This window comes from Vanacampus margaritifer, chromosome 10 (assembly GCF_051991255.1).
Source record: "Vanacampus margaritifer isolate UIUO_Vmar chromosome 10, RoL_Vmar_1.0, whole genome shotgun sequence".
In the NCBI taxonomy this organism is placed as follows: domain Eukaryota; kingdom Metazoa; phylum Chordata; class Actinopteri; order Syngnathiformes; family Syngnathidae; genus Vanacampus; species Vanacampus margaritifer.
The window spans coordinates 21817454-21841119 of NC_135441.1; the positions used below are offsets into that span (position 1 = coordinate 21817454).

General features: G+C 37.3%; 1 protein-coding gene across 1 annotated transcript in view; it reads left to right on the forward strand.

Annotated features, from left to right (window-relative positions):
• Nucleotides 1-23666, forward strand: part of nlgn3a (neuroligin 3a) — a 276135-nt gene that overhangs the window by 384 nt on the left and 252085 nt on the right. The window contains exon 2 of the mRNA XM_077577384.1: nucleotides 8001-8088. The gene's annotated coding sequence lies outside the window, so the exon portion shown is untranslated. The remainder of the gene's footprint in view (nucleotides 1-8000; nucleotides 8089-23666) is intronic.

Here is a 23666-nt window from a genome sequence, read left to right on the forward strand (position 1 = left end):
TCTTCGTTAATATATATATTTTTTTTCTCTCCGTCATCAAGATGGGTACAATCTGACACAGCGGGAATAATTTACTCGTTACGGTTGACCGCACAAGCGGGCTGCATACAGAAAAATGAAACCAATCAAGCAATAATTATACATTGTTTATATTTTCTAGTTGTTTACAAAAACACGTAACAGCTTTCTGTTAAAGGTGATAAGGCAAATGGTTGAGGATTTTCCAGATTTTGGGGTGGGTGGGGGGGGGGGGGTCTTCTGCCTTGTATCCAAACCTGTACTGAACAGTAACCAAATCCCATCTCCACATTTAGAACCCAAACCAGCAAACTGCAGTAAACGGAGGATTTTTTTAAAATAGTTACTTGAGGGATCATTATTGTTCATATGAAAGTGGAAGAAAATATTTTGATTCTAAAATTGTAATTATCTTTATGCCTAACCGTGTTTTGAAGATAAATTGTGTTATTTTATCCGGTGGTGTATTTTAGCATATCTAGAAAAGCTCTCCAAAACTGAAAAAAGTATTTATTTATTTCAATTTCTTTCTTTCTTTCATTCTTTCTTTCTTTCAATGTATTTATTTATCATGTCAAATGTCATTTTTAGTATATGAAAAATGGTCGGTGTCTTTCTTTTTTCTTTCTTTCTTTCTTTCTTTCTTTCTATCTTTCTTTCAATGTATTTATTTATCCTGTCAAATGTCATTTTTAGTACATGAAAAATGGTCGGTGTCTTTTTTTTTCTTTTTTCTTTTCTTTTTTCTTTCTTTCAATTTATTTATTTATCATGTCAAATGTCATTTTTAGTATATGAAAAATGGTCTGTGTCTTTCTTTCTTTTTTCTTTTTCTTTCTTTCTTTCATTCATTCTTTCTTTCTATTTATTTATCCTGTCAAATGTCATTTTTAGTACATGAAAAATGGTCGGTGTCTTTTTTTCTTTTCTTTTTTCTTTCTTTCTTTCTTTCTTTCAATTTATTTATTTATCATGTCATTTTAAGTATATGAAAAATGGTCTGTGTCTTTCTTTCTTTTTCTTTCTTTCTTTCATTCATTCTTTCTTTCTATTTATCCTGTCAAATGTCATTTTTAGTACATGAAAAATGGTCTGTGTCTTTTTTTCTTTTCTTTTTTCTTTCTTTCTTTCTTTCTTTCAATTTATTTATTTATCATGTCATTTTTAGTATATGAAAAATGGTCTGTCTTTCTTTCTTTTTTCTTTTCTTTTTCTTTCTTTCTTTCTTTCATTCTTTCTTTCTATTTATTTATCCTGTCAAATGTCATTTTTAGTACATGAAAAATGGTCGGTGTCTTTTTTTCTTTTCTTTTTTCTTTCTTTCTTTCTTTCTTTCAATTTATTTATTTATCATGTCATTTTTAGTATATGAAAAATGGTCTGTCTTTCTTTCTTTTTTCTTTTCTTTTTCTTTCTTTCTTTCATTCATTCTTTCTTTCTATTTATTTATCCTGTCAAATGTCATTTTTAGTATATGAAAAATGGCCGTAGTTCGGAAACCGCTGTTTTAGTAAATGACAAAGCGGTGACCTGTTAACTACTTGGCCCGTCAATGAAATGCCTGCTGATTTGTTATTGTCAGGTGAAATCTCTGAAAAGTTAAATTGCTTTCAACTACGTAGCATAGCATTGCTAGCCCGTGTCGTTGCTATGCTGCGAACTTGCATGACGTTCGCCACGGCAACGTCAATTCAGAACATTCAGAGAAATATTCCCTTATCGTAATAATTCTCCGCCTTCCAGAGCCAGCTCAAATATTATTTTGCAGTTGCATGCATAAAGAAGATATACAGTATAGTTCTGTAAATTGTTCACTTTGGCTCATCATGTCCGGCACATATTCAGCTCATTTGAATGTTCTATACAGTGCGGTTGGAAGCTTAAAAGTTTAGTATGTTTTTTTTTTCTCCGCCCTTTTTATCAAACATCTGTAATTAAGTTGCCAGTGAGCAGCAGTGTCGCTATCACTCAAGTGAGATTGCAAATTTAAAGTCATCAGATAAGGTGTAAAACATATGGATTGGGCTTGACATGGTTCCTTTGATGAATGCTATTAGGAGACCCTCTTTCACTTTGAAGGCTTATAGAGCGATATTTATCTTGAAAACGGGTTTGTTTTATTTTCCCCTCCACCATATGTTCTGCATGCGCATGTTCATGCCAACTATGAAGCATCAGTGTAAGATAAAATAAATACATGTGATTAACAATTAGCCTTTTATAGGATTAAATTGTAATTATGTAAATGGGAAGTCATTGTTTTTGTTATAGTTGGGGAATTATGCTACATCCATGCAGACCTCTGCGATGGGATACTTCTACTGGCCCCGCCCTCGAGTCACTCATCCAATCACAAATCAGACACCTCCAGGATCTCAAAGCCAGCCTACCTTATGAAACTCTTGCAATAATCCGTATAACATATACGACGGTGTATTAGGGCCACCTATATATAATATATATATATATTTTTTTTTATTATTATTATTTATTTATTTTTTATTTATTTTATTTTTTTATTATTATTAAAAAAAATTATTATTCTAATTTTTTTATTATAATTTTTTTTTTGTGACTTTATAAAGTGACAAATTTGCGGGGGTTTTCTCTCTGAATATTGCCCTCTAAAACAAATATATTTACACGCGGCCCTAATACGCCATCGTAAACATAAGTGTTTGTTTCTGAGAAAAAAAAGAAAAAAAGTGTTTGTTTGCCCAAAAAAATATTGTAAATTTGTTTCTTTTATTTATATAATATTTTTTTTATAAAATGACGCAAGAAGCAACCCTGCAGTTGTATTACGTCAATTGGTGTTTCCAGATAACACGTGGCGCTCGCATACTTTTGTTAGCATGTCGAGGTTTCTTGGTCAAGCTTTTCCAGCCCTGCTCTCTGTGATTCCTTTGTATTTTTAAAGTTAAGTTCCAGTTTCCCGCATTCTTGTCCAGTCTGCTTTTGGGTCCATATTCCGTTCCTCACGTGACACACTGCATTTAGCACAAACTGAAAAGGAACACGACAACTACAATTCTACAAGTGTATAATTGATCAAAACTGACCAAATTTAAATTTAATAAAACATCTTCGTGGACTGTCTCGCCAACTTAGTGACTTTGTCACTGTTTGACATGCCTTATCAAAGCTCAAGCGACCAGCTTAAATATATGGAGACAAAACTCCCTCCGAGATGTTGACCCTTCCACAGCCAAACTGCAAGTAAACGTTCTTTGCGCAAAGCCATGAAATCATCACACCATATATGGGACGTATTGCTTCGTCTTCAAATATTGCCACCAAACCAATCGTCACGTTATTTCCCTTGAAGGACTATTTATTTAGTCAAGGCCGAAGTAGTTTAGTCGGATGGCTTTCATTTCACGCTTCATACTCTCAATGTGATTAATAAGTAAAATGGTGTTTTCTTTGCAAAGACGTTTGGGGGGGGGGGGGGGGGAGGACGAATATTTTGTCGCATTCACAACTCATGTCCGTCCGTACGCAAGGGAATCAAGCATAGCTTTTTTTTTCGGATTTGGTTTGACGACGAGTCATCCGGTCTGACGACAGAAATGCCAGGGATGGACGTTTTGGAGTTGAGAACATCAGGGGATCGTATCACGCTGTTTGTCAGGACGGATTGGACTCAAGGATTACGAGTGAATCCTACTCACATCAACTTCTACACTAATTTAGCCTGAATTGGAAAACGAGTTCTGTCAGAGCATACTATTATCTCGATCGTTTTATTGCGCTTGGTATCTACGTATCATTGTCAAAACAAGAAGCTATTATATTGTATATGGTTTATATATTGCCTGTGTAGCACTTAAAGGGATACTTGACTCATTGAGCCATTTTCAGGAATAAAAAATATATATTTTTTGACTATAATTAATGTGATGACTTCATTATTTTTCATGTACAATTAATACCTTTAAAAAAAAAAATCTAATTGCTGTCGACTGAAGATGACATCACCTTTTTTTTTTTTTTCCTGGAGAGCTCAGTATTGTTCATGACATCACCTTTAATGGGGAAGTAGGTAACGACCAATCATGGCTCAGTTTACTGACGAAACCCAGAAAACAGGTGAGCCATGATTGGTTGTTACCTACTTCCTCAGCACAGATGATGTCATCATCAGTCGACAGCAAGTGGGAAAAAATAAAATTGTATATGAAAAATAATGAAGTTATTACATTAACTCTTTGACTGCCAGACATTTTCAGAAAAGGGATGCCGTGGGTGCCAGCCGATTTTAAGCATTTTGACTGATCTTTCAAGGTCCATAGAAAATTATGTGTTTGGACTATGGAAACACACATACTGCCAAAACAAGATTGGACTCTCATCTTCCATCAGAAAAAAAAAGTTTGTTTCTACCTTATTCCTTTTTTGACTAATCAACAATAGAAAATGGTTAGTTTCACCTGTTTTGAAAAAAAAACGTCTTTTAACGTCTTTGGCACTCCTCCATAGGATTTTACGTAACGTTATTTAACGTTTTTGGCAGTCAAAGAGACCAAATATTAACTTTTCACTGCTGAAAATTGTGAAAAGTGTTTGCACTGTCTTTGGCCTACGCCTACAGTTTGGCAATTTCAACATTTTAAGGTTAATGTTGAGGTCTTCCTCTGCTTTGCCCCCCCAAAAAAATAAATCAATGACTTGCTAAATGGAACAAAAATGAGGCCTTCTGTCATTTGGTTTGATTCACAACAGAACCTTTCAATATATTAAATGAAGTCATTTTATATCGCTCTTCTTTTTTTTTTTTTGATCGCAATGGACCGGATCATGCTAAATAAATAAATGCAAAATAGTAGCGGGACACAAAACAAGAATTCAGTGGTCTCTCAACCTTCAAGTTGAGGAAATTGATTTTGCAGATGATGCGGCATTTCTGTCTCACTGGCCAATCTGAAGCGAAAACAACAGAATGGCAGAACAGCAAAACTTGGATTGAAAAAAAAACAAAAGAAAAACTGAATTACTATGGATTTTCCACTTAGATAATAACAAGTATTCATAATAATCCATAATAAGATATTGACCATTTCGCATATTTGGGAAAGAAACCAGCCGGAACAGGAAACGGCAGCTGCATTTAGGACCCTGAGACCACTTTGGAATTCACAGGCTGCATCATTAAAAACTAAAATATGCATTTTCAACAGAAATATATATTAAAAAAAAAACGGTATTTATTTATGCCTGCGGACCACGAAAACATCTACAAAAAAGTTCAAAAAGTCATTAACAGATGCTTAAGCCATGGTTTGCAAAAAAAATAACGATGAAGAACTTCTGGAGAAAACATAACAAGAGTTTGCGAGAGACAAAATACAATATATTAAAATTTCAGATGTTCTATTTTTCTGTCTGCATGCACTGATTTCATCATCACGTTGATTGGTTATTGGCTACCTGACATTTACTTGATGAGTCCCAATGTATGTTACACCCGCTTCTATACAAGACCAAAAATACATACGTGTGACGGAAAGCAAACTTTAGCCCAAAACGAATATTGGATCCAGGGTCTTTGTGTAAATGTCAGCAAGCCTCCCAGCACCGCCCAAGCAGTCAAACAGCAATTGCCACAGAGATGCTGCTGACCATATGGCCGCTGTAATTAATCACGGCGATTAGTTTTTGGCTCGCTCTCGATGTCTGCACAGTCACTTATGTAAACGCGCAACCCTATGAGCCAGCACTTCCAACGGCTTTTCATTATCCTCGTTAAGGTCAAGTTAACACCAAAGTAGTTTTCTTTTGCAAAAATGAATGAAGAAATAAATATGGACTAATCGCTTTGTAAATACGTGGCAGAAGTCTGCTATGATTAAAAAGTTAATTAACATATTCAACTTTGATTAACGCTCTCTTTTTGTGTGTGTTAAAAAAAAACTAAGAATTGCTCTGTCATGTTGTGCCCAGGATGTGCGTCTCCTTATAGTAAAAACAAGTGTGTCAAAATTATTACTAATTTTGAATTAATTTAAAGTTCCTTTAACGCCACTAACTTTTTTAAATGCACGATTAATAACCGCCCCTTAATTGGAAAGCCTGTACTACAATTTTAAAAATGAGCAAAATTTCACAAGTTACATCATGTTAAATATTAGATAGCTCTTAATATGAAAAGAAAAATGCATCAACGTCTCACAAACGCAATTATGCCATCTAGTGGCAAAAATATGGCTTCAATACAAATTAATATCACACATTTTTTACGGTACAGTACATTTTATGAATTATTATGAACTTACTGTATTAATGACTAAAAGATGCAGCCATATTTTTAAGTTAACATTTTTTCCCACTTTTATGTTAACAGGAGTATGAAAACTTAAATGAAATATTGTATTGTACATTTAGAACAGATATAAAATTTGTGATTAATCGCGAGTTAACTCATGAAGTCATGCGATTAATTATGAATACCAATTTTAATCGCCTGACTCCCCTAATTATAACTAGACATGGGCCCATGACCGGTTTGACAGTTTACAGTGGTTTTAAAAAGTCAAAAAGTTTCAATTACCGCAAATATTGGCACAATATGATTGGCTGCTTGCAGAATTGCGTTAAAAAATCTTGCACACAAGAAAAACACACAAAAAAAAGTTTAAAAACAAACACAAATACTTACACTAATAAATGAAGCATGTTCGAAAAAGTAAAATAAAAAAACTATAAAAACTAATTACAACTAACTAAATTTATAAAGCAAAACTCTAAAGAAAATTCCATAACTATTGTTACCCGTTTTCAAGCATTTACGAAGTGTCTTTTTTTATGTAGCCAACACAAATTTTAAAAACAGCCTATGAGCATTTTTTCTGTTTTAACCCATTCAAACCCAAAAACGTATAAATATGTTTTTAATACTTTATCCTGCACTCCCAAAAACGTATTTATACCTCTTTTTTTTATGCTAGAGCATAAAGAAGGCTTTGATGCAGCTTCTGACATGAAAAGTTAGCTTAAAGCAATGGTAGTTATTACAAAAATGGCCAGCAGGTGGCAGCAGAGTATAAGAGATCAGCAGCCATGGCCATGTTGCAACAAGCTCTTTTCAACAGGTTTGTGAATAATGACGAAACTTAGCTATATTCTAATGCTAAAATGCAGAAACAGATAAAAATATAAGTTTTTCCCGATAAAAGAGACTCTAATCTTTCTTTTGGTATGTTCTATGTTTTTATAGCAATAGACCTTGCAAAATCAGTCAAAATCCAGTCGAACAGCCGGGAGCGAAGGGGGTTGCTTCAGTGAAAATGGCTGGGAGTGAATGAGTTACTGAATAAAACACAAAATACGTACCTTAAAAGCCCCCTTTAGTTTTTAGGAACTCTTTCCGAAGGCCAAGAGAAGCTGCGGACAATTTCCATTGCAGCCTTGAATGCCGATGCTTTTCATCACAAGTGATTAACGATCTCTGGATGCCTTCCTACATGTTTCATAACCTTTTTTACCGCAGTGTTTACAGAAGGGATGTTTTTTTTTTTTTTTTTTTGACATTTTTCCCTTCATTTAACTTAAGCGCAGACTTTGGAAGTGACCTATAATAACAGAGTGCCCTAAGCCCTCATTAGTATGCACTGAGCTGTCAGAGTATGCGTCACCTGCTGTGTCGAAGGGCACCGTTCTAATCGTCCTTGGGATGACTAAAGCGTGGATTATGACAACACGTTTCTACTTATAGAAATGCAAAGATTGGCCCTTCAGAACTAAAGTCAGACATGGAGTCAGAGAATGTTGGGGGGGGGGCGCCTGAAGGGGCTCATGCTCGTCTGCTTTCGAGTCTCATCCCGCTGCTACTCTTTCACCTTACCTGGACGCGATAAGACTTGCGCTCCTGCAGCTGTGCTGCTCCGGAGCGTTGCACAGTGATAACAAACCAGTGAGAGTTGAGCCGTTATCTCCTTGATGCTGACATTCGCCTCATATTCTCGGTAACATGTGCCCAAAAGGTACGGCGCTCCCACTGGGGAAAAACGGCGGGAAAGCACAAAGGCGGAAACAGATATGAGCAAAGAAGAGCAATCACAAATAAAGCAGGTGAGTGTATCCACCTGCTGTGACAATTTGACAGGTCAATTAAAAAAATGTACCTTTTCAGACAGTAGTTATTAATGTGCGCCGCTTTGTCAGAAAGCGGCACATCAGCTGTAACGAAGAGCTGTGACCTTTCATGGTTTCATCGCTTCATGATTTGCTTTCAAAAATTATTTTAATATCTTGGTGCTTGTTCATATGCCCGCAGGGTCCGAAATATGTTCCCGTACCCTGGTGTTGATTTTAGTTTGTTTTAGTCCAATTTCAATCACACTTGTTAGTTTTTATCACACTTAGTCAATGCCATCTCATTTTTATTTTGTCACTTTTTAGTCTATGGAGGACCAAAACTGCCCCCCCCCCCAAAAAAAAAGACAAAATAATTAAATAAATCACTAAAAGTGAAAAAAAAAACGGATATAAAAAATATAATAAAAAAAATAAATACAAAAAAAATTATATAAATGGAAATAAAAACAACAACAAAAATGTAAATCCCGAAATAAATAAATAAATAAAAGTAAAAATGAATACAAAACGAAATACTAAAAATAAATATAAAAATAAATGTTGAAATAAATACAAAAATAAATATAAATATAATTCATTATCAATCAATATATAAAAACGCTCTGCTCTCACATTTAAATAAATAAATAAATTGAATAAATAAATAAATTGAATGAATTCAATCAATCGCTATTTTAAAAGTCGAATCGTTGAAAATTTGCTAAATCGTGAAATCGAGTTTTGTCTTCTGCATTATTAAAAGCTGTTTTTTTTATGTTCTGTGACATCCAAATGTTATTGTGAGTTGTAATTTTGCTCATGACACACATGACATAATGCTCGATGGGGGGGTTTACAAGACATGTTTACAATAGCTACCAACTTCTTAATTGTGGCATTTAAGCGCAAACTATGAATGTCCTGAATGCCAGAAAAAAAATCTATTATATTTTTGGGCCATATTGCCTAGCCCTAATTCACATTAAAAAAAAAAAGCAACAACAGTTGACTTGGCCACTCATTTGCATCCTTAAGTGCAATATTATGGCATGACTGACCGATTATTATCCCAAAAAACAACAACAATTTTACGATACTGAACAGAGCTGAATAAATAGAACCCAATAAAATAAGATTTTTCATTTTTAATTTACCATGTTATAAATCGCAATAATCTCTCCCTCCCCTATAAAGTTGCACCAGGCTGTTGGAGAGAGACGATAGCGTGCATATGCATACTGTTTAGCATACAGTATATATAATGGTAAAATACATTTGTATGGGCAGCACATACATATATTACAATTATGCGCTTCTATTTATGAGTGGGTTAGCCAAAAACGCCTTGGACGATTTTTCATCCCAGTCCAGCCCTGTGTGTGCACAAGGCCTTAAATCTTGGACATAAGAAGAAAAAATATCATTAAAATGAGAAAAGACACAACTGTTCTGTAGCTTCCTCCTTTTTTGTTTCAAATGTGTCGTTTGAACCAAGCGTAATGTGAGACACAGTTCTGAGACACTTTGTTCCCCTGAATTAAATTATGTTGTACAATAAAAGCTGTTGGTACTCCATAAGTGCTGCCAATAGAAAGGGTAGGATGTAGCTTATCTCTGACTATACTCTCCCGCACATTTATGGCGGAGGTAATTTGCATTTTAATTTGGAGCTTGAACTTGCGCTTAATAGAATTCAACTGTGAGCGTTTTCTGACCCCTCAAAGTCCTGCAAGTAGCAAAAGGGCAGAAAGATTCAAGTTGTTGTGAGTCATGTGCGCAACACCTTCTGAGATAAGTGTAAAAAAAAAAATAATGTGTGGTTATTTTTCATGGAAATATATTTTGTTTAGAAAGGTGTGTGATTGTTTGTGTGTAAGCAGGGTTGGGCTTCAGTACTTTAAAATCATTTTAAAAGGATAGACCATCTTGTACAGAAAGTTAGTGCATCGTCTTTATCGCGTTAATGCATTGATAGTGAGCAAACAATTTAAATCGTTGGGCTCAAATTGGTCATTTTCACTTAGGGGTGTACTCACTTTTGTTGCTTGTGGTTTAGTCTAATTTCTTCAGTGGTGTTCTGTTAAAGGATATGATGGAATATTTACCAAATTTAAGGGGTGTGCTCACTTTTTTTAAGACACTTTTTTTAGATTATTGTAAAAAAAAGTTGATGCATTTAACCACGTTAGTCAACTTATCAATAACTTATTGTATTGCCATAAAGAATGTGTGACTATCAATTCATTAACTTATTAAGTTGTGAATCAAGTTAGGCTGGCGGGTTCCTAATCTGACGCAATTCAACCAACTGGCGCAGCTTCATTGGGAGAGATCAATCTGCCGGTCTATTTGGATCGTGAGGATTTTTGAGTTCCTTCGAGGTGCATTTGGCATCCTGTCTTGAAAAAGCGATTGCTAATTTGGCTAATTGAAGCTCCATTGAGTTTCACAGGCTTAAGAGTCAAAGTTAGACTGAATTGGATTTGGACACTCGGTTCCCGTACCCCCCGCCCCCCATAACCAACCAAATAATGATGGTGGTTGTCTCCTCGGCACTGAGACGATATGCATGGCGCATCTGCAGTGGACAAACACAATCCTGTTATCACTGCCTTTTTTTGGATCTCACATTCGTTCCCAATGACGTCACCTGTGCTGCACAGCATGAGCAATTGCAATATTTGTTGTCTGATGTGTTCGATCAAGGAGAATTTGAAGTAGCGTATATGGCCCAAAATTCAAATTTTTTTTTTTTTAGACCCACCAGTTTCAAATCAGTGCCCTAGCAGGCAAAACGCTATTCACAAGGATTTGTAAAGCTTTGAAGGGGCTCTATAGCTATCAAAGATAACGAGATCCCGCGCTCAAACTAAGGCTTTCCTCAAGTGTGGAAATCATACGTCTGAACTAACAGATGGTCGTTACACACAGTTACACTTTGAAGTTGCACCTTCTCCTTTCCTCTGCCAGCCAGCGTTGGATAACATTCTCTCAAGAATAACATAGTGACATGCTTTTAAAAATACGCTCTTTGGCTGTCCTCACAAAAAAATCCAGTCAAAAAAAAAAAAAAATGCCACCCTGTTTGTTTTGCTGAAGGAGAAGCAGCATTCAGCTCAATCTGAGGGGAAACCAAATAGAACAGAAAACCTGGATCTATAATTGGAATCTACGCTCGGATGTGCAGGACATTCTCGGATATAGCGCGACAGATATTTGCTTCGTCTTGGGACCGTATGGACAACTACTGTGCTGCTGCTATTCTGCGTTCCTCCAAAGCTCTCATCTTAACAAATCCAAATAAACATCTTGATGGAATTGAATTCATTCTGTGAGCTCAAGTGACCGTTATATTTAAACAGCAAGAAAACATACACAATTATGGCTCAAGGACATCATTATTGTTTACACTTCCTTGTTTTTGTGCTCTCGTCTCCTGGATCCTACACTCTCATTGACTAATCCATTATTAACGACGCCAATATACGGCGACCTGTTGTGCTAATGGGATGCTCTCTTATTCAAACAGAGCTAAGGAAGGATAAATCCCAAAAAGAAGCAAAGCTCAGCATTTCCAGTCAATGAAAGTGCTAGTTTGTAATCAGGTGTGGGACCAATTGTAGTTAAGGAGAGGAAATCCAACATCTGGTGAAATTTCTTGGCAAACCATTTGCCGTTATGATGAATCTGGTCCCAACTTTGACAAATGTTTTAGTAGATGAACAAGTCTGATGGAACACTGTGCACTGTCACACTTTAAAAAAAAAAAAAAGGGGGGGGGGGGGGGAGGGCTGACATCACCTTGGAGAAGCTCAAAAAGTATGCGATCTCTCTGAGGCCCTCTTTACTCTTTTCTCGTTTGGACATCCAGAATCAGCCTTTGACAGAATCCATTCAACGAGGCCGCTCGACGGGTGTAGGAGGGAAAAGGCAGAGGAGGGAGATGACTGCGGAGAGAAACGGTGATCTATGACATGGTGATGTGTGATAAGGCGTATCGCTTATAGTTTGGACAGTGAGAATGTAAAATCGTATGGAATAATGGGGGGGGGCTTAGCAAGGTACTTTATAGAGTGAGTAAGTCAGATATTCTTAGGTCAGTTTTACAAATGCCTTCCATAATTTCGGATTTTAAATCAGAAATATTAAGTAATGTAGCATTTTGACGACAATCGGGGTCGGCCATTTTGAAGAATCATGTGGCCGATAATAGATCTATTTTAAAAAGTGTTAACTTCAGGGAACTAATTTTTTTTTTTTTTTGAGATGCTGCTAACTCTGGGAACTCTCTGCACCTTCGTTTTTTTGTTTGAAATAAAAACTAAGATAAGTACAAATGTAATACTTCAGACATGAAATTTTGGAGAACTTTATTTAATGTAGAAAACAATAGGGAGTTATTTAAATAACTTTTGATGACATGGGAGATCCCTGAACTTTTTGTTAGATTTTTAAAAATATGTCTATTGACTAAGATTTTTTTTTAAACTCCCAATTTTTTACGAACCCTTAAGTTGTTCAATAAACATAAGCTTCTTTAAAAAAAAAAATTTGAGAGCAGAAGTTTGTATTTTTTCAAATTTTGATGTCAATATTTTCAAATATCCTAACGTCCTTGACTACTAATAATCGGTATCGTGTCGGCCCTGAAAAAAAAATATCGGTCTATCTCTAAGAAGAAGTACCTTATATATAAGTCCTTTTTAAAAATAAATAAATAAATACAGTTAAAGACAAGAACACATGATTTGACGTGTGCCACAACGAAGGTCCAAATCTGATCAGGTTGGATTAACGGTTTGCCTAATATGTTCACAAGTAATGTAATCTTGCACTTGTTAATGAAAATCAGTATACTCGGCTTAGTTGAACCTTGCATCTAAACCTGTTTTTATTTCAAATGAAATCATCACTTTTATGTGCCAGATAAGTGGCCCGTTTTATAAACATTGGTCGTATCACTGATTAACAACAATATGACACTTATCATCTTTTCCACATCTATGAAAAAATAATATGCGATGCAAATGCCTATTTACTTTTTGTCTGTATTTTAACTGGCAGAGGAAAGGCAAAAACATTCCCTTGTAACATTATTTATACATGTGCTTGTGCAAATGTCAATAATTCATGCCGACACATGTAAACACTGCTGTTACATTAATTATTATTATTTTTTGCTAATATGGAGCAATACAGAGCAATACGCTGCCTTCCAATTATATACAGTCATAATGTAAGTACCTGGCTTAAACCAGGAGCATTTCTCACCTTCTACCGCTCAGTACCAACACACTATTATCATCGCATTCTTCATTTGTGCCCTGTTTGATCGTATCTAGCTGTTTATGTTGTTAGGTAGATGTTAGCTAGCTGACTTTTTTTCTAGCTAGCTGTTTATGTTGTTAGGTAGACGTTAGCTAGCTGACATTTTTTTCTAGCTAGGAGAGAGCATCACTGTCCTCTGTTTGAACTGGGATAGGAGAAGCTAGCTAATGTGACACAGTAGCTAGCTAGCTAGCTAGGTAGCTACTGTGTCATAAGCATCTGGCGATGTGAATGTCTATAGATAGGATAAAGGACTTGGCCACACTGTTCTGATATATTTGGATGAGAGTAGACATACATACATCCACTTTATCTGACCCAGTTTTGTCTTTAAACGGAGTCAGCTTGGGAGATGTCCGTCTCTTTTATCTGTGTTTATGCTAACTGTCACAAGTTCAAATTTGCGATGATTACAAACGCATCCCGTTATCTTTGATTAGTTTAACTTCCTTTCCTAAAATAAATTCCGCTTGACTTCAAGAAGTCCTCGTGTCTCCTGGGGACAGAAACGTCTATGTTGTTTGGGTGCAATTGTACCCAAAAATATCTTTCTCAGAGGCGCTCTGGTCCTTATAGCCAGAAACACAATCTGTTGCAGTGCTACGGCAAAGTTCAGAAATCAATACGGAGTAGACACTGTAAATGGATAGAGCCAGTTTGCCAATCTAATTCCCTTTATCATGATAAAGAGGGTCGGCTTGACTTGAAAGAACAGTGCCTTGAGATATTGGCGGAATCAGGAAAGGGTAAACAGCTGCATTGTTACAAAATAGAGGGATGGTTGGTTGACTTAGTTCAGTAGTATAGAATAATTCTTGACTCATTTTCCTCTCTCGGAAGCCGGTTCATATTATGGAAAACCATAGAAACACAAAGAAAAACCAAATGTCAAGTTAATCTTTTGAGTAGGGTGGGTGCTCCGTCCGGCATTGTGATGTTCTTCATAGCCAGGAACTGTAGGATGCTCAGAGCATTGTAAGCACAAGTTGTCCTGCCACGACGTTCACATCTTCTCGTGCACTAAACAAAGCAAATGCTACACGGTCTCTTTGTAGATGTGTTGATTGATCGTCTGGGACACTTTAAATCTGTAGTTTGTGAAAGCAGTCCTGGAACTTTTCTGACACACGTTCTAATATCTCCCTTTGGTATAAATGGGTAACCCGTCTAATGCATCAATTTAAATGCAGTGTGAAAGTGGCGAATATTTTAAATACCGTCGCAAAAAAAAAAAAAAAACCCTAAACTCTCACCACTCATATCTAGTTTACCTGTTTGTTAACTTAATGAATGTGGACGAAAGGACTAAACGCACAATAAAAAATAAGGTTTTTCTAGATATAATAAGGTCGTGATCGATACTGAGTTGTGTTTGTATCTTGAGTTGTATTTGTTGTCACCACAGTGCTACATAAGGATGCTGTTGTAAAATATGATGTCAATCCAAAAACATATAAAAACGTTATATTTTAAATATTGCCATGGTCCCCCCCAAAAACGTATTTATAAGGTTTTTTTGCTTTTTTTTTATGCTAGAGCATACAGAAGGCTTTGATGCAGTCTCTGACCTGAAGAGGGACACTTAAAGCAATTGTAGTTATTGTAAAAAACGGCCAGCAGGTGGCAGCAGAGTATAAAAGATCAACCAGGGCCATGTTGCAACAAGCTCTTTTCCCAGTGCTATATTGTTGCAAAACGAAAACAGATAGAAATATACTTTTTTTTCTGATGAAAGAAGAGACTTCTAATCTTTCTTTTGGTATTATTTAGTTTTTATAGCAATAGAACACAATATTCTGTGGGCCTTGCAAAATCAGTCAAAATCCAGTAAAACAGTCGGGAGCGAAGGGGGTTGCTTCAGTGAAATTGTCTGGGAGTAAATGAGTTAGCAAAAACTGAAAGTGATTTTACATGCCCCCATCATCAGTCACCACTATTTTGACAATTCTTTTTTTTTCCCCGTTTAGCGCAAATACCTAACACAATTTACACACCGTATAGTGTATTTTTAGTCACTTGCATGAAATCTTTCAAACCTCAGAGGCAGCTTTATAGAAAAGATCAAGCGTAAATTTTGCCTTAGGCTATGCTTGATATGATATAATCATCCACACCTTCAAGCAAAATCACGCACCACTGGAAAGTCCTACTCTTCACGCACAGCGCTACAGCGGACCGGCGGCTAATTATCTTGGCCCAATAAGTTGATGAACACCATCTTTCAAGATGTGTCTTGGGTTGTGGTGATATTTTTCATTCCTACATGCCTGAGTCTATGTATGTGTTTGAAACTCAATTACATGCGAGTAATGTTTGCGTTCCCTTGGGCCATCTCTAAGAACATGGCTAGCAATGTTCTCTTCTTCTCAAATGGCTTATCATTACAGCCATTGCGTTTTTAGTGCACCACAATGCTATGGGGGGGGGGGGTGGGGGAGAAAATGTACACACAGTAATGCTCAATTTGTCATGAAGGAGCAACATAAGAACATGCCAAACAGGGAAGGGACTCTTCTTTCAAAAATATTTCAAAAATATTTTAGAGTCTACACAAACACAGCAGATTAGAACATTGTCAGTTTTTTTACGTTACTTGACTGAGGTAAAAATTCCATTTCCATTCTGCTGTGTATGTTAATGTTGCTGAGAGTATTGTGCAATTAGCACCTTAAAAAGATGATTCACGGGGTCAAATTTGGACAAAGACTTTTTTTTTTTTTTTTACAAATTTAACTTCAAAAGTCCAGAGTGCCACTTCTGACCCCTGCACGGGGCCATCTAGTGGATGAATATTGCACTTACATGAGCCAGAGTGGTGGTGACAAGATGGCTGTCAACATGCTGTTTTCCTGAGCTGGAAATCAATCCAAACAAAACCATCTTCTCAGCAAACCATCAGATGGTAAAATTGTTTTTTTTTTTTTTGTTAATCTATTTCATATCATGTTGCAGAATGCCTAGGAGTATGTTTTATATATATATTTTGATAAATTAGCAACTCTGAGCTAGTTCAAAAAACAAGGGTTAAAATTGAAAAAACATAATTTGGTGTTGAGTGAACTTATAGCAGTCATTTAATGTATAATTCATAATTTTCCAAAGAATAAAAGGGTTCTTGGGTTCTCCAAGGTTAAAAAGAGGATGATTCACGGTTTTAGTTGCTGTTGTTTAATTCCCATGCATTGTGTACGAAATGTAATTGTAGGTTTATTGAGGTTTAAATTGGGTGCATTTATAAAGCCGACTATCTTACCTTCACAGCGCTCCGCACACAATAGTGTCGCTGCTGTTATTTACCACCTTGAAAAACGACTCTACTATTTTAAGGAAATAGCTGGTGCACAATTTTATTCGAGATAAAATAAAACCTCAGCGCCAAAGAAGAAGCCAAAAAAAAAACGTCAAATGATGTCCTGTGGCACTCCATGGAAATGCCCTTATGTAAAATCACATCCTGCCGTTTTCTTTTTTTTTTCTATTTTTTTTTTTTTTTCTGGAGAGCTCAGTATTGTTAAATCGGTAATTTTACCGATTTGACATGTCATCATCACTGCTCTCTCTTTTTTTTTTTTTTTTTTTATAATTTCCTGCCGTTTTCGACTGTAAATGTTCGAGCAGGTGGTAGTTACTATGGTGAATAGATTCCAGGCTTATACGTTTATTATAGCGCCAAGATTCGACAGGTTGATATCACACACGGTACCTAATGCCCAGTCTCGGTTGTCACATTCCGCCCTTTGATGCACCGCTAAAATTATTCTAAAGCAAAGAGAGAGCTTCATACCCACCAATGTCACGTCAACCGTACAAAACATCCCGTTCTCTGTGCACGGCCTATTCATTTTGAGACAATCAACAGATTATGCATCGCTGTGTGAGACCCCGAGACTTAATTCCGTGGCATATTCTCAGGGTTTTTTATCATTTTAAAGATATTTTATGTCACAGGAGTTGAAAGGAATGCATTCATCCTGTGACAAGGAAGCATAACCAACCACATTCTAAGCCTTTATCTATGATCACCTTGGAAAAACCAAAGATAGGTTGGTGTGACAGGTAGGCCCAAAAAATGTACATATGGGATTATACTATCTCGTATAAATCTATAGGATGGTTGACTGAATGCTATATTTCTTCCAAATGTAATAAAAATCTGATATGAATGTGAACAAACGTGACTATAATTAAAGGTAAAAGATTTGGTCGAAGAAGTTAATGGCACCTGCAAAAATGACACGCCCCGATCCAAAAAGTTTATATGGTGAGGTTTGTGTGTCCTGTTTGTCCGAGCTCCTAAATTCTCGGGGGCCTCCTGTGTAGTGTTAAATTCGTCTACAAAAACTAAACAAAAATAATTTCGTCAAACACACATTTTTCAAAGGACTAAAACTAGACTAGACTAAAACCCTCATTAATATACAACAATGGGACTAAATCAGTATGCATACTAATGAAGACGAGACGAAAATGAATAAATTAATAAAAACTAAATCTATGGACATTTTAGTCCATGAACAAAACCGAGACGAAAAATTATATGATTTTGTAAAATCTTGTCTCTGCTATCACTGTCATTGTGAATCTGTCATGTGACACATGGTCACGCATCCCCTTTCAAATCTGCAGCGAGCAAGCGCAACATACACAAACACATGGGATCGTTTACCCCCTGTATTTTTTTTTTTTTGCCAGCTGATAATGTTGAACATTTCAGATCTAAAACCATTTCACATACATTTTTCTCTCATCTTTTTGATGAAAACTACTTAACGCGCGCAATTACAATATATCAACAAGTGGCTGCTATGGCTACATGCTATGAGCTAGTAAGTTAGCCAGCATTAGTTAGCGGTCGGATTAGCATTATTGTTGGAACGCTATATATATATACATATATATATTTATTTTTTTATTTTTTATTTTTATTTTATATATATATATATATATTTTTATATATATAAATATATATATATATATATATATATATATATATATTTTTTTTTTTTAATATATATATATATATATATTTTTTTTATATATACATATTTTTTTTTTATTTTTATTTTTTTTTTTATTTTTTTTTATTTTATATATATGTATATTTACTTTTCACCGTGAATCCACCTCCTGTTTACATGATTTTCCTGACTAAAAATAGACTAAAACGTTGAGAGTTTTTGTTGACTAAAACTAGCCAAATAAAATTATGTTTTCTTGGACTAAAATAAAGAGTAAAATGCTAGATTTATTAGTCGACCAAAAATCGTCTAAATAAAATAGTCGTCTAAAAATGGACTCAGTAAAAACAAGATGAAAACTAACAAACGTGATTGAAACTGGACTGTTACTATGAAAGCCTTGGCTAATCCCAGCCCACTGAGATCACTGATACCGCTTAATTTGGGCAAAAGAGCCCCAGGCAGCAATTAGTCGTCAAACTTAAGTCTGAGCTCAACGAGATCATGTACACGTCGACTCTTTGCCACAAATTCACAAGCGCGATCAATACCTTTAAAATAGTTTCAACCCAAGTGACAGCTTTTCAAAACATTGCTTTACCTCATCACCTCAGGCATAATAAGCAAGCTGCAGGATCGGGTCAGTCTTTGAGATCAAGTTAAAAAAGATGTCGAGACACCAATGAAAAGCTTGTCTTTTCGAAGAGAAAAAAAAACAAAACCTCCTACATATTAAACACAGCCCTAAAGTGCACTGTTAATGTTTGGTGTTCCCTCTGGTGCCGCGCTGTCAGGAGCATCTGGTTCATTTCAGGCAAGAGCGGCAAACATTTCTCTTCGAATGCAGAGTGGCTCGGTGGCGCAAATTAAAGGTGCAGCAGCTGCATGTTATCTCAGGTGTAAGAAGGAATGAGAATAGCATTAGTTCTCACCAGAATGCATTAAGGATCCTGATAAATATCCAAAGTGAAAAGTAGCTCATGGGAATGAGAACAGAGATAATTAGAAATGTCACTCTCCTTTCTTTAGTCCTTCCTCGGGTCTCCTGACGGCCTCACGACTCTGGCTGGAAGTGTTCGGTTTAGGTGAACGGTATGGGATTTTTTTTAATAGGTTTTAGGTGAACTAATAAATACACACACACTCGTACACACGCACATACACATACTCACCCACATAAAAAAGAAAAGAAAAAAAATGAAATTTCACATCACGAGACAACAATTTCGTAAAAAAGGCAGGCACCCGCCAGGATATACTCATCAGTCGCAACATTGGGATCACCATCTGGTAAATACAAGAGCCCTGCCATTGGCTTTGGCAGCTTAGCATGTTGTGAGGATCATTAGGCCTGTTATAGAAATTAATTGGCCCAATAATTAGTCATTGCAGTTTGGTGCATTGAATGAATATTTCTACGGATGTTTGAGATCCTAATGTGTGAGTGAGTCTGCCGAATGCGAGTCAGTACAGTACTAACTTATTTTTGTTGTCGTTTTTGTTAAGTCCTCCACGCAGCCTATGGAACGAATGTAATGTTGAATGTAAGCTCTTTTTTTGGGGGTGCAAAACCTTGTTTATAAAACTGAAAATCTAAATACACTACCACAATTGCTCAACTTGCGTTCGGTCTGACTACATTTCCCATGATTCTTCGACACAGAAAAAGGAAGTAGTTTCGGTTCTGATATGATGCAAACGTGAACGTGAAAGTAAATACGAAGAAATATAACATTTAAATTCCTTTTAAACTTATTTGCTCACAAAAAACATATACAAATGTTCTATTTTAAATATTGCCATGGTCCCAAAAAGTTATTTATGTTTTATTTTTAATGTTTTTTTTTTTTATGCTGGCGCATACAGAATTCTTTGATGCAGCTTCTGACCTGAAGAGGTTTGCTTAAAGCAATGGTAATGATTATGTGGCAGCAGAGTATAAGAGATCAACATATTTGTGATTAATGATGAAACTTAGCTATATTCTAATGCTAATTGCTGTAAAACATCTTTCTTTTGGTAGGTTCCATGTTTTTATAGCAATAGAACACAACATTTTGTGGGCCTTGCAAAATCTGTCAAAATCTAATAAAACAGCCGGGAGCAAAGGGGGTTGCTTCAGTGAAAATGACTGGGAGTGAATGAGTTAATTAGTTTATCGTATGAATCATTATGGCTGTGTGATTGGCCAAACAATTGACTTGCTGACTGGACAAACCGGAGACCTCGGGACGGGACCTGTGTAAAAGTGGGACAAAACAATGGGGATTTCAGGACATGGGATAAAATGGTCAAACCAGAACTGTCTCGATTAACGAGACTGTCGATTAATTGCTACTGCAATTGCAACCACGGCATCTGGTCACCCTACACATGCAAGCTTTTCTGACTACAGTATTTTGCTTACCTAATGCTAATGCTAAGAAATAATCATGAACCACTATATTATAAGTTACGTCTCCCATTGAAATATTCTTTAAGACGACATTGTCTTATTTACATAATCATTCAATTTCCCAATAAGCAATAAAGGACTCCTAAGGAAATGCCCATCCCTAACAAAGAATTCTACCAAACATGTTTCTAAAGTTGCAATTGATCAAGCTATGAAAGTTAAGGCAGTTTGACAATGGCTTTTTTTTTCTACAGTTACGATCCAGTAGGCCTTTTTGTGACCGTCACAATATGCTTAGTCATTCAAATTAAAAGCGAGTGTTTGTTTTACCATCTAAAAAAAAAAAGTGCTGAGTAAGCATGCCAGATGGGTCTACTAGGTCTACCGTGGTTGCTGATATGAATTCAAAAAGCCACTAAAGTTACATCGAATCCTGTCCGTCCGTCCGTCTTCTTCCGCTTATCCGGGGTCGGGTCGCGGGGGCAGCAGCTTTAGCAGGGAAACCCAGACTTCCCTCTCCCCAGCCACTTCAGCCAGCTCATCCGACGGGACCCCAAGGCGTTCCCAGGACAGCCGAGAGACATAGTCTCTCCAGCGTGTCCTGGGTCGTCCCCGGGGCCTCCTGCCGGTAGGACATGCCCAGGGAGGCGTCCAGGAGGCATCCGAACCAGATGCCCGAGCCACCTCAACTGGTTCCTCTCAACGTGGAGGAGCAGCGACTCGACGCTGAGTCCCTCTCGGAGGACCGAGCTTCTCACCCTACCTCTAAGGGAGAGCCCGGCTACCCTGCGGAGGAAACTCATTTCGGCCGCTTGTATCCGGGATCTTGTTCTTTCGGTACATTGAGTCCTGCAAGGTCCTTAAATCCTTAGTCCCTAACTTCCTTTGCAGTTTTAGCTTTTTTAAGTCAAAATGTTGATAAAGAAGCACCAAAACAGTAAAGCAAACACAAATTGGTCTTTTACTATAACATCTCTTAAGATAAAATGGCCTATGCTTGTATGCGATGAATAATTGAAAGTACAAATCAACTATCAAAATGATAGCCAATTTTCTATCCCCTGCTAATGAATGTCACATTGTCTCCTCACGCAGACAAACTGTATTCACACCACATCATTAGCACCGTAGATTAGAATGGGACATTTTGAAGAGATGTGAAACGATTTGGAGAGTTATAATGGCTTTAGTAAATCTATGCAAATCTAAATCTTTCGCCCTTTTTTCAGACCCCATTAACAAGTCGGAGGGTGGTGCAATAATGGCGGTCGGTGTGAAAGATGAGCTCCGCAGTTGTGGGAACACAAAGACAATTCTTCAGTACCTGAAATGGTTTTCTTCAACTGACAATTCTTGCTGATTAATCAACTGATAAGGACGCGGCAACACGACGCAAAATCCTTTTTTTACCCCAATTACAACAACAGTCAGCAATCCGCAGCTTGGTGACAAAACCGAGCCATTCTTAATTTCCAACAGCTACAAATGCCAGAACCCAAGGCGCATGGAGGAGGCAGATAAAGTTGTTATTGGCAAATGTCCTTGGTGCGAGCCAGTGAGCGCTCAGTAATCCTACTGTGTCATTAGTCTCCCAGGACCCTACGACTCTGCGCTACTATCACAGGCTGCTCCCATGTAGATAAGGCAAGTGCCATTCACCCTCACATCTACTTATTGCTAAATGAACTGCTTATTATTGCCCCTTTTATTTTGACACACTTCCGCCAAAGCCTTAAACTTTTTAATGCTGGACTTTATCCGAACATGTCTTAATTCTCCATTAAGTCGTCCGGAAGAACGACATTGATGTCATCAGCTTTGCGCTAAGCCTTAATTGAGCAAGAAGCAATCAGGTATTGTACGCTTTGCAATTTCAATTCTTCGCTTGTCAACAAAAAATGCTACCGTCACAAGATTAAGGTTTAATTGAAATGACTTTCAATATAGGGTGTATTGAATTTGTCATGAGGGAATGTGAGTGGATGAGGGATGGTGGACCCAAATGCAGGGAAACAGGAATCAAGTACAATGTGATAAGTGGACATGACTGAACGGGACTGGACTGGTCACCATGACTGGACGGGACTGGACTAGTCACCATAACGGGACGTGACTGGACTGGTCACCATGACTGGGCAGGATGTGAGTAGACTGGTCACCAGGACTAGACAGGATATGAGTAGAGGGGCCGCCATGACTGGACTGGACGAGAGTAGACTGGTCGCCATGACTGGAACAAGCGTGACGTGACAGGACCTGATTTGCCTTGACTTGCTGTGGAGTGGCTATGACTTGGCTGTGACTAGGATGACTCGGCTGTGACCAAGACGACTTGGCTGTGACCAGGATGACTTGGCTGTGACTAGGACGACTTGGCTGTGAGCAGGACGACTCGACTGTGACCAAGACGACTTGGCTGTGACAAGGATGACTTGGCTGTGACTAGGACGACTTGGCTGTGACCAGGACGACTTGGCTGTGACCAGGACGACTTGGCCGTGACCAGGACAACTTGGCTGTAACTAGGACGACTTGGCTTTCACCAGGATGACTTGGCTGTGACCAGGATGTCTTGGCCGTGACCAGGACGACTTGGCCGTGACCAGGATGACTTGGCCGTGACCAGGAAAACTTAGCTTTCACCAGGATGACTTGGCTGTGACCAGGACGACTTGGCTGTGACCAGGACGACTTGACCGTGACCAGGACAACTTGGCTGTAACTAGGACGACTTGGCTTTCACCAGGATGACTTGGCTGTGACCAGGATGACTTGGCCGTGACCAGGACGACTTGGCCGTGACCAGGATGACTTGGCCGTGACCAGGACAACTTAGCTTTCACCAGGATGACTTGGCTGTGACCAGGACGACTTGGCTGTGACCAGGATGG